Source organism: Gymnoscopelus microlampas (assembly GCF_963454915.1).
Source record: "Gymnoscopelus microlampas genome assembly, chromosome: 11".
Lineage (NCBI taxonomy): Eukaryota > Metazoa > Chordata > Actinopteri > Myctophiformes > Myctophidae > Gymnoscopelus > Gymnoscopelus microlampas.
This window is the reverse complement of record NC_139948.1, coordinates 22,299,393-22,311,892: the sequence shown is the minus strand read 5'-3', so window position 1 is coordinate 22,311,892 and position 12,500 is coordinate 22,299,393.

Below are 12,500 nucleotides of genomic sequence, written 5' to 3'. Positions count from 1 at the left end.
AGAAGCAATTGTAGAAGAATCACTCCAACACATCTGCTTTACCAGACTTGTGTAATTGAATTAACAAACTGCACTGGCCCTTTAAGGAAAGTGCATAAAGAGGGGTGGCCAGGTTAGTGGCCTCCTCTCTAGCCAGAAGCCTGGTTTGAGTGTTTGTGACAGAGACTTGGAGGCATGAGGGGTACAGACTAATTCTCGGTAAGACAATCTGAAACAAATGACAAGGTTTTTATAACTCATTGTAACAATAGTATATATATAAGAGTTTAGATAGGCTGACAATATTAGGCCTGTTGTTAATTATACTAATATATATCTGTACTTCCAGAAGCCTCCAGGTCCTTTGAGCAGCAGTACCCTGTGGCTGTGCAGGCCTTTATCAATTGGAGCCATGGGCATATATTGACTATTTGGGTATGTTTGTTATTTTGCTGTATTTTGTCATCTTGCTAATAGGAGCCTGATGAATTGGGATGAATTGTTGGAGGGTTGGTCTAATGCTTTATTATTTGATTTTTGTAGGAGCTGAACTAACATCACTGTTTTTCCCACCGTGCCCCACACACACACACACACACACACACACACACACACACACACACACACATACATACATACATACATACATACACACACACACACACACACACACACACACACACACACACACACACACACACACACACACACACACACACACACACACATACACACATACACACATACATACATACATACATACATACATACATACATACATACATACATACATATATACATATATACTATTTAGACTGAGTGCAATAGGGTTGACTGAGGACAGAGCTATACTGGGCCATTAAGTAGCATTGCATGATTTTGGTTTTGCTTATTGTCTCCGCCAGGCCGAAAGGCATGGCGAGAGAGTATGTTTTACCCCCTGTCCGTCCGTCCGTGTGTGTGTCATTCTGTCTTGTCTGTGTACAGCTAATCTCTGGCACCGTTGGCTTGATCGCAGCGAAACTGTGCACACATAGTCCCTGGATGCCAAAGCCGAACCTCTGCTCCAAATTTTTCACATGGGCCTTTTATAGCGCCACCAGGAGGCCGATTTGTGCAAAACACATTTTTGAACAGTACTCCTACACATTTTGGCCAAAAATCCCCCAAATCGGTACACAGTATCTCTATAGTCATTAAAAGAAACGGCTCATTTCAGATTTTTCATATTCCATCCTGATTGGCAAAATTTGTCTTTCAAAGTTTGCAGGAGTACTCTGTTTCGAACAAAATGCCTCAAATCATGAACACAGCATGCAATTTCCGTGAAAATTTGCACACACATTCCCATGAGGCCGAGAAAGAAATGCCATTTGAAAATGTTCAAATCAGCCTCATGGTGGCGCTGTAACAGGCCGATTCGTGTTTTTACCTATAACTGCACCGATCAGTGTAAAACTTTGTATGCACACTCTCTAGAGGCCAAGGACAAACCTTTGCCCTGCATTTTTCACATTTGCCTTTTATAGCGCCACCAGGAGGCAGACTTATGTAAAACACATGTTTTGATATTAAGCCTTCATATTTGATCCAAATTTCACGCAAATCGGTTCACATGATCTCTATAGTCATGTGATCAAGACGGATCTGTTTGGTTTTTCATATGCCATCCTGATTGGCTAACATTGACATGTAATGTTTGCAGGAGTGGCCCGTTTTGAACAAAATGCTGCAAATCATGAATGCAGCGTCCGATTACGGTGAAACTTTGAACGCACATTCACACTATGTTGAGGAACAAATGCCACCCTTTTAAAATTGGCCTGTTATAGCGCCACCAGCAGGTCAAATTTAGCAAAACACATTTTTAGAACAAAATGCCTCAAATCATGCATGCAGTGTCCGATTGCCGTGCAAGGCCTAGGAATAAATGGCATCCTTTTCACATTGGCCTATTATATCGCCACCAGGAGGCCATAATAACCTACCTGACCTGGCGGAGACTTGTGCTCCGAGGAGCACTTTTTCTAGTTTGTAGTTTGTTTTGATTTGCTTATTTGCTTATTTGCTTTTGGTTACTTATTTACTTCATTTTCTTTTGTTTTTGCATTATTTGGATTTGATTTGTTTAATTTCTGTATATTTAGTTTAGAGGCCCAAGTAGGCCCCAAGAAGCCCTTACCCTTATTGTCCCTTTGCCTCTTGAGTTTAGTCCCTTTTGCAGAACTCTAATACTAACCGCTTTCTTCCTTTCTGTATTTTAACCTGACTATTTTTATACCAACTGTTGAATAAACTTGACACATTTGATACATCAGCCTCTGGTTCTGTTAATTCTGAACCCGTACCTTCCTGGGGAACCTTACCTTGTTCAGTCCTATATATCTATATATGTATACAGTATATGGTTAATGTGTTTAAAGGATCCCTCACTCCTATATGTGTGGGTGGCTTAGTCATTGCTTTGCAACGCCCTGCTACACTCATTTGAACAATGCAGCCAGCATGACTGACAAAGCTGCAGTGGTGGAAAAAGTACTCAAATTCTTTACTCAAGTAAACGTACCAATACTGCAATATAGAAATACTCCGTTACAAGTAAAAGTCCAGAAATCGAAATGTATTTGAGTAAAAGTACAAAAGTATTGGTATCAAAATGTACTTAAAGTACCAAAAGTAAAAAAATACTAAAATGTTTGAAAATAGCAGATCTACAAGCTCACAACGTGTCGTGATGCGAGGCGTTGTGAGCTTGTAGATCGGCTATTTTCAAATAGCCCAGGTATAAAATAGGGCTAAAGTGATTAATGTATGTTTCATAATATCATAATTTGTATCTAAAAAGCAACTAGTAACTAAAGCTTTCAAAGAGTAAACGTACAATATTTCCCTCTGAGATGTAGTGGAGTAGAAGTAAAAGTATTGGAAATTGGAAATACTCAAGTAAAGTACAAATACCTCAACATTTTACTTAAGTACAGTATTTAAGTAAATGTACTTAGTTACTTTCCACCACTGCAAAGCTGTCATCATGATGTTTTAACTGATGATTAAGTGTGAGTTAAATGGACTTTAGAGTTTGCAGCAGGTGTAGAGGAAGGAGAATGGATGCTATGTAGAGAATGTAGCATGCCTGGTGTCAACCTGCATATCTCACAGCCCTGTGGCCTTTTGTCACACTTATCTTGTTCTCAATTTCAATTTAGTTAATTTCAAAAGGGTTTTATTCATTGGCATGGAAAACATATATTTACATTGCCAAAGCAAGTGTAAAATAAGTGTAAAATACAGTACCAAGCCAAATAAACAAACAATAATTTATTTGTGTAACAGGTTTTTCCAACATGTGGGAGCCAAGTTTGAATAGGCCAAGTGTTTATTTATTTATTTTTATTAAAAACTGCTTTATTTTGTGATTTTGGTATTGAAGAATATGATTGCTGAAAATAAGTAAATAATTTGTTTAAATTCATTTTGTTGGTGTGCTTTAGGTTAACAGTGCTGTTACTGTAGCTTTAAGATAGACCAGGTTGTTTAATTGAGAGTTTAATTAAAAATTATTAACACCTGAGCATTTTGAGACAGTGCAGAAAAACTAAACATTAAAAGCCTGGAGATCGAAGCTAGTGTTGCAGAGTTGATGCTCAAGACAAGGTGTCACGGATTTCTTTTCTACCAGTAGGCCATCATTTTGTGAGTTTAAGAACTTGTTTTTGATTACTTCTGTAATAGGGCCCACACTCTCTGGAATACATATTTTTGTGTTTTTACATCCGTCCGAAGAAGTTTTTCTGCTCAAGGGAACATAAACGAGAAAGAAAAGATGCAGCTGAGCTTCAACCATTCACTGCTCTGTTCAAGACAAGTAGGTCTGTACCGAAATCAGTACGGTTCATATAGCGCAAGAATACACTTAGGCAGTGTTTTAAAGTAGGTTAACTAAAAGTACATTTACTCAAGTACTCTGTAAAGTACACTTTTGAGTTTTTTTTGTTTTACTTTTCCAATTTTCAGTACTTTTACTTAGGCTAGCTACTACTACATCTCAAGGGCAAATATTGTAGCTACTTTTGCTCCACTACAATTATTTGAAAACTTAAGTTAGTAGTTACTTTTGTAGATTTTGATTATTATTACAAAACATGCATTAACCATTTCAGCCATACATTTTCGACCATTTGAAAATAGCCGATCCACAAGCTCACAATGTGTATGAGCTTGCAGATCGGCTATTTTCAAAATATTTGTAAAACTTGTGAAAATGGGACATTCTGCATAATGACTACTTTCTACTTTTGGTAGCCTACTTTAAGTACGTTTTGATACAACAACGTCACTTTTCCTTCCTGTCTATTTATCAGCCTTCGGCTGTTTCACAGCCTGAAACTTTTGTCTTTTTAAATTATATTTTGGGTCTTTTTCTGCCTTTATTGATAGTACATAGTGGAGCTAGACAGAAAACAGTGAGAGAGAGAGTTGGGGAGTGACACGCAGGTCGTCGGGTCGTCATTAGAGCCTTTACAGTAGCCTATGTATGCGCCTGGACCACTATAGGCCAGCGGGTGCCCCCACAAGCTCTTGTTATAGGCTACTTTTCATTGGATAATATTTATAAAAGGTAGACTTACCCCCTGGCGTCCCTATTTTGGGTGATTTTTTTTTATGTCAAAATGTTTTAAAAATGATCATAATTATCTACAAGCTCACAACATGATGCATTGCTACAGATATAGGACAAATATTTAAACTATTTACTAGCCAAACTGACTTTGAGTAAAACATGCAAACCTTTTACAGTTATTATTGCTGTAGTTGCGCTTATGCTGCTATGTATGTAAACGCTGCAATCACATTATTGCCATAAGCAGATGAATCCCAGTAACCAGGGTTTTAGTGTACACAACACACACACTGTCTTTCTGTCTCAATCTATAAGTCTATCTGTTCCTGTCTCTGTATGTCTGTCCCTCTTCAACCCCTACCTGTCCACTGTTGCCTATATACACATAGATGTATTGGTTGTACAGTTGACTCCATGTCTCTATTCAACACATACTTTTGTTATGGCTGATGTCACACAACCTTTACCAGCCGTGACTGTATTTGTTTGTGTTTCAGGTTTACTTGGCACGTGCTTAATACGATACAGCCAGTGGCAATGAAATGCTTGTGCTCCAAGCTCCTTCAACAGTGTAAAGCTTAAGGTAAGATCCAAATAACCAATTCATTGACTACAGTTCAACATTCAATACTAACGTGCCCTCAGACCTCATCATAATCTGTGTGTGTGTGTGTGTGTGTGTGTGTGTGTGTGTGTGTGTGTGTGTGTGTGTGTGTGTGCGCCTGCATTTGTGCATGCACGTGTGTTTAGATGTACCTTCATTTGTGCATGAACGTGTGTTTATCTTTTCCCTTTGCAAACACCGAGTAAAGTGTTATGCTGGTGATGGCATGTAATAATGAGCTCACTGTTTCTACACACACACACACACACACACACACACACACACACACACACACACACACACACACACACACACACACTCTCTCTCTCTCTGTGTTCTGTTCTGTCCTGTACTGTCCTCTGTGGTCTCCCACTGGGACACAGATACAGACTGATCTGTACTGGGTTACTGTACTAGAACTAACAATCAGAACAGACAGACAGATTGATTGATAGATTTGTGGGAGTGGTTAAGGCGTTGACGCGTTAGACTTGAAATCCTATGCGGTTTCCCCGCGTAGGTTCGAACCCTGCTCACAGCGACATGCGAGGAAGACAAAGTGTTCGCTCAGGGTCATGTACTTGAGACACAGCTGTGTGAAAGGAGTGCTCACAGCTGAAGTGAATGGTGACCTATACTTTGCTGCATGTGGTTGATGCCCTGAAAATAGCCCATCTACAAACCTCACACCACGTGGGCAACTTTCAGTGTGTGACACCGGCACTCAACCAAGCGCTGGTGGCCTCTTAAAGTTCTCAATTAGGCACATACATTTCACAATTTACTATACAATACATTGTACCTACAGTACGATACATTGAAAGTGCATGCGGTTTTACTATGCAAATGCATCTGTAGAGTAAAAGGTAATTAACTAATAGACAGAGGTCTATCCCCTCGTTCTAGTGACCCCTGGATCCCAAATCCGATTTCTGCTTAGTCACATGAAGTGCTTTGGGCTGTAGGTGGGATCGGAAAATCACTCCCAACAACAAGCTGATTCTTTTACATAATTGTCTCCGCTAGGCCGAAGGCGTGGCAGAGACTATGTTTTGCTCCCTGTCCATCCGTCCGTGTGCGTGTCCGTGTGTCTGTCTGCGAGCAGCTAATCTCCGGCACCGTATGTGTGCAGCGAAACAGCACGCATAGTCCCTGGATGCCAGAGCTGAACCTCTGCCCTGAATGCCCTCGTCCGAACCAGTTCTTTCAGATTGATTGGTTTCCAAAGTTTGCAGGAGTGCTCCGATCTGTGTAAAACTGCATTTTTCACATCTGCCTTTTATAGCGCCACCAGGAGGCCGACTTATGTACAACATATTACAAATCAGTCTATAGAGCGTGCCAAAAATCCTGAAGGGGCCGTCAACAAGTGTCTTTTGGTAGCAGCGGACATTTTTGAGGGGTATAAACCCCCCGTGGTGACGACGCGTTGGCACGCTCTATAGGCATGTGATCAAGACGGATCTGTTAAGATTTTTCCAGGAGTGGCCCGTTTTGAACAAAATGCCTCAAATCATGAACGCAGCGCCCGATTGCGGTGACACTTTGCACGCACATTCGCACTACGTTGAGGAACAAATGCCACCCTTTTGACATATTATAGCACCACCAGGAGGCTCCTACAGATTTAGTCCAAACATCACGCACATCGGTACACATTATCTCTAGTCTATAGTCATGTGATCAAGATGGATCTGTCCGATTATTCATATTCCATCAACACTGCTGGCCCACAATAACCTACCTGACCTGGCGGAGACTTGGCTCCGAGGAGCACTTTTTCTAGTTCCCTGTTGAAATGTTCTGGTATGAATTCAATACAATGAAAATAGCATTGGAAGTTGAATTATTCATGTAGCGAGGCGACAGCGGTCTGATAATTCAGACAGGAAGAGCCTTATGCCAGGATATTCTGTACATGAGGCTGGTTCAGCACATTATTGAGCATGCTGAAACACAGTGCATAATGAGTGTGTCGCTGTGAGCAGGGTTCGAACCTGCGCGGGGAATCCCCATTGGATTTCAAGTCCAACGCCTTAACCACTCGGCCATCACAGCTGCAGGCTCTTATTGCACAACCTAGATCGAAAAATAGAACAATTGCTGCCTTTGTGGCAGGAATTGATTGCTTTTACCTATTGGTCCCTTGCCAGAAAAGATTAGTATCGACATACTTTAGTCACTGGAATCACAGGGAAAAAAGAAACTGCTGTGTTGCTCATTAATATCATATAATTAAATTGAACCGATGCCTTACCAGTGAATACAAAATGTAATACTGCTGAGTGTAGACCAATTTACATGGAGAAAGGCAGCTGTGATGGCCGAGTGGTTAAGGCGTTGGACTCGAAATCCAATGGGGTTTCCCCGCGCAGGTTCGAACCCTGCTCACAGCGCTGCTTTATCTCACTGAGACACTGGTGACCTGCACACACTTGTGCTCTGCTCTCTCTTACTCTGAGCCCCCTAATCGAAGGCTATAAACTACAGCGTTTAGCGCTCGGGTCATTAGTGGGGCTTCCTCACAAAGGGACAATGGGTATCACTGCTCATTTAATGAGAAGTTACACAAGGAGACGTTAACGACATTTGTATTACTGTGAAGACATCCTGACCCCACACAATAGTAAGAATGTACTGTATGTGCAAAGAGATTCACATGCATGTAGCGTGCATTCTTAAAATAGCAAAAAGAGAAAAAGAAGCATGCATGTGCATTCACACACACACACACACACACACACACACACACACACACACACACACACACACACACACACACACACACACACACACACACACAGTATATACTGCGCACTAAACATACATAATGGATATCATATTTAGAAGTAGGGCTAATGCAAACAGTACCTTCAAGCAGCTCAAAGTGTGCTGTGACTATTGTACATATTTGCTATTTTCTGTTTCTTTACAGTAACCGAGTACAGTTGTTATCCTTAATTATGTCTTTGTTACTGTTGTTATTGCTGCTACAGCGTTGAGGAAGCAAAATCTAATCATTTTACTATTGCGTACTTGTACAGTATGAGATACCAAAACTCTTGACATCTTGAATTGAACACGCACTAAACACTTTAATCCCATCCACCAACCACTCACAGTGCATGGCACACCCTTCCCCCCCATGCTTTAACTCCTGGAGGTCGTAAACCGGAGGGACCCTGATGTTCAGGTTTTACGACCACACAGTGGTGGGAAACACCTCCCATTCTCCTCTGGGTGCCTCCTGTCTCCTATTAGAGCCCTGCATATAATGGGACCAGTCATAAACCATCTCCCCAGTGGCTAGCCAGGGAAAATGCTATGAGTTTACGTTCATTATTATTGTGTTTTGGGTATCAGTGTATTTTTTAAATAACAAAATAATCAACAAATAAAAAGAGATTAGCGGGGAAGGGGGGAGGGATAGAGGAAGGGAAGGAAGATAGAGCACACTGTATTTGTGTGTGTGTGTGTGTGTGTGTGTGTGTGTGTGTGTGTGTGTGTGTGTGTGTGTGTGTGTGTGTGTGTGTGTGTGTGTGTGTGTGTGTGTGTGTGTGTGTGTGTGTGTGTGTGTGTGTCATCATAATGTAATAAACCACAGCAATTGCAGACTCAGCGGTTGGGGCGAATTATGTGGGAGACGAGAAAGGAGGGAGTGAGGGCAGATGGAGGAGAAGAGGAAGAGTAGAACAGGATGGAGGGATAGAGAAGGGAAAGGGGATGGGGGGAGTAGGAGGAAGACAGGGGTGAATGATGGTGGAAGACAAAAGAGAGAAAGAAGAGTCAGAGGACAGCGAGAAGTGAAGGAGAAATGGTAAATGGAAGTAGCTGCTAGAGGAGAGAGAGACAGAGAGTCACAGAGAGGGGGAGGATGAAGAGGAGAATGGGGAAAGGGAGGGGGAGGAGGAAGTGGAGACAAGTAGACGGGAAAAAGGAAAAGAGAGAGAATAAGAGGAGTTGATGGGAGGGAGACAAAAGAGAGGGAGGAACACCAGATTGAAAGGAGAATAGGGGAGCGAGAGATGAATGTTAGTGAAATAGGAAAGAAAGAAAGAAAGAAAGAAGAAGCATACACAAAACCATAAAGCGAGGAAACACACGTACACATGCAAGCATGCCGACACACACTCACACGCACGTGTGCGCGCACGCACACACACACACACACACACACACACACACACACACACACACACACACACACACACACACACACACACACACACACACACACACACACACTCACTGTCTTCAACCTTCAACTGCTTCAAACACACACGACCTCAGTGATGTGCCGTTGAGCCAAACTCTCTCCCTCTCTCCTTCATCGGTGGGGAAGGCAACAAACTGCAGAGTCAGCAGGGGAGCCAAAGACAAAGGCTCAGTTGTGCTTTGTGATCAACGAGAACAACATCATATTTCAGAGCTTAACTACTGGTTGTCTTCGTTTGCCGAGTCCGGAAAATGACAGAGCTGCGCAGAATGATACATCACACTCACAGGACATATTGTGCGGTCTCTCTCGTTGTCCCGCACAAACCTCGTAACTCCAACAAGAACCACTTGGAGAACCGGCTTTAGAAATGACTCTACAATGGCTTCTGTATCATTTCATCGTGAGACTGTGAAAAATGTGACCAACACTGCCATAGTGGGTCTCATTAAAGTTATTGGCTGGTTGGGTGACCATAATACTTGTAAAATGTGAATGCTTAAGTTCCTTTTTGAGCAGTGCAAAAATGGATCGAAACAAACACACCCACTTTTTAATAAGCACAATAGATGTTTTGCTCAAGTTTTGTGACCAAACCACTGTGCCTACCGTATTATAAAGTACAGTAGCTAATAGCTATAAGTGAAGACCACTTTCTCTGCAGGTTCCTTTTTGTATCGACCCCTTCAGGTTTTTGTTTCCCTGTGCGTCACACTTAAAATGTGCAAAATGTCTTTCTGTGTTTTTGTCAATACAAAATAAATATGCAGGAACAGGGCTTGTGCATGAACAGGAACAAATAGTACCAAGTGGCAAGAGAAGTACACACTGACAATGTCAGTGTGTACTTCTCTTGCCACTTGGTACTGACATTGTACAGGCAGGGTTAGGGAACAGGAACAGGAACTCACAGTACGGCTGTTCATAACAACACAACAGACAATTTATACACTGCAAAACTTGGAGATACTAGATTTGCTCAGACCTCAGATGCCCCCCCCCCCCACACACACACACACACACACACACACACACACACACACACACACACACACACACACACACACACACACACACACACACACACACACACACACACACACACATACACACATACACACTCTCTTGCGCACAATGTGTACTGATCTGTGTGATAAAACTGTGCATGAGACTGGCTCTGCAGTACAATGTGCTCTTTTGTGTGTTGTTGAGGGCAGAGCCAGAAGCTCCACTTACACCTGAGACGATGACTGGGTTTATACTGGAACAGAGATTCTGCTTCTCAACCCTATGTAACCATGATCCTTTCATTTGAATGTTGTTTTAACATTAAAAATGTCAACACTGGCACCAAACCTGAGGCTTAACCACTATAATTTCCAAGACGTTCTAGGTTATTGTCAGATTTTCTCTCTGTCTCAATAAAGACTGCAAGGTTAGAACCCAAGATGTAATTTATACGTATACATTTTACTGTCTCTACTGCTGTATGTGCATTTGGACAAGTTTAGAGCTTGATGCTTTGTTTTTCGCCTGATTTCATTGCATTGATACTGAGTTTAACTCTTGAGAGCTGCGTAATACTCAAACTCTGTAGCTCGATTGGTAGAATGTGACTTTCTAAGGTCAATTTATACTTTGTTGATTTTGAACTGGATTTTTTACTAAAAGCTTACCTGAAATTAGCATTCAGGATTTAAAGCTAAATGTTCAAAACTCCATGGCACAATTTATATTCTCTCTGCTGTGTACATTTTAACATACTATAATTTGATCAACAGTAGTTGGTTGGTCCATAGGTTTCACAACGTACCGTAAACAAAGTAAGAAAGGAAGAGAGCAATAGAAAGAAAATCTCAGCACGGTTAATACATTAGGATGTATTTACGTGTATTTACAAGTGATTAAGGCATCTATCCCTGCCATGTCTCCCGCTTCCCTGTCAGTTGTGCCCCGTTGTGACTTTGCCCTGCTTCTGATTACCCTCGGCCTGTCTCCTCTCCTCCCTCCCTGAAGCCTTGACAAGACTCGTTGCCCAGAGTGCCATCACCTGTGGACCAGCTGAGACTGGTTGGTGTGACGATGAGCTCTAGAGACTTATCTGTGTGTGTGTGTGTGTGTGTGTGTGTGTGTGTTTTTACTGTTTTGGTTCATAGTTTGGTGTGTCAGGTTCTCCTCTGTTGTGTCTGAGTTCGTAATTTGAAACCAATGTTTGGTGTTGTGCTTGTTACTGTGTGGGTGTGTACTGTTGTGTGCTTGTTTATGCTGTATTGCTGTATTCATTGTTAATCGTGTCGGAGTAAATTACATGTTAAATGTTATCCACGTCTCCCGCGTTTGAGTTTTGAGATCCTGTGTTTGGGTCCGAAAACACATTGCGTCCTGACACTGTGTGCATTGCAAAACATGTTTTTTTCCAGTCCACAAAAACATAACTATAGCGCAGAACTGTCATGCAAAATGCATGGTCAGAAAAGAAAAGACGAAAAAGAAACCAAAGGACTGACCCCAGGTCTGTGTCCGTTAGGTATGTTTCACCTGAGATATCAGATTTCAGATGTACGGCCAAATGCAGTTAGTTGAATGGGTGGGTCTTTGTAAAAGGATCAGTGTGACTGCAGCCTTTTTGGGTGGGTCTATGCAATCCTGTTAAATACAGAGTTACAAAACTCCCCATAGGCCTAATCCTGCAGGGTTAGACTTGTTTATTTTCAAAACACACAAAGCCTTTCCTCTGCTATACAGACAGGAAATGCAACAGTATTGAATAGCAGAGGAAGAGGTCAGTTGTGGCTGGTGTGCGTTTGTGTCCCTTTACTGTATGTGTGTGTGTGTGCGTGTGTTCACATCTTGAGTGCATCGTGAGTGCAGTGCGTGCGCCTGGGTGCATGCATGTGATTATGAGTGCTTCGCAACTTGTGTGTGTGTGTTTGATTGTTCACATCTTGAGTGCATTGTGAGTGCATTGTGTGCGTGTATTTGATTATGAGCATGTGTGTGCGACTGTGTGTTTGAGAGAGAGAGAGAGTGAGAGAGAGAGAGAGAGAGAGAGGCTCAACCGTGACAAAAAATCTGCTAGA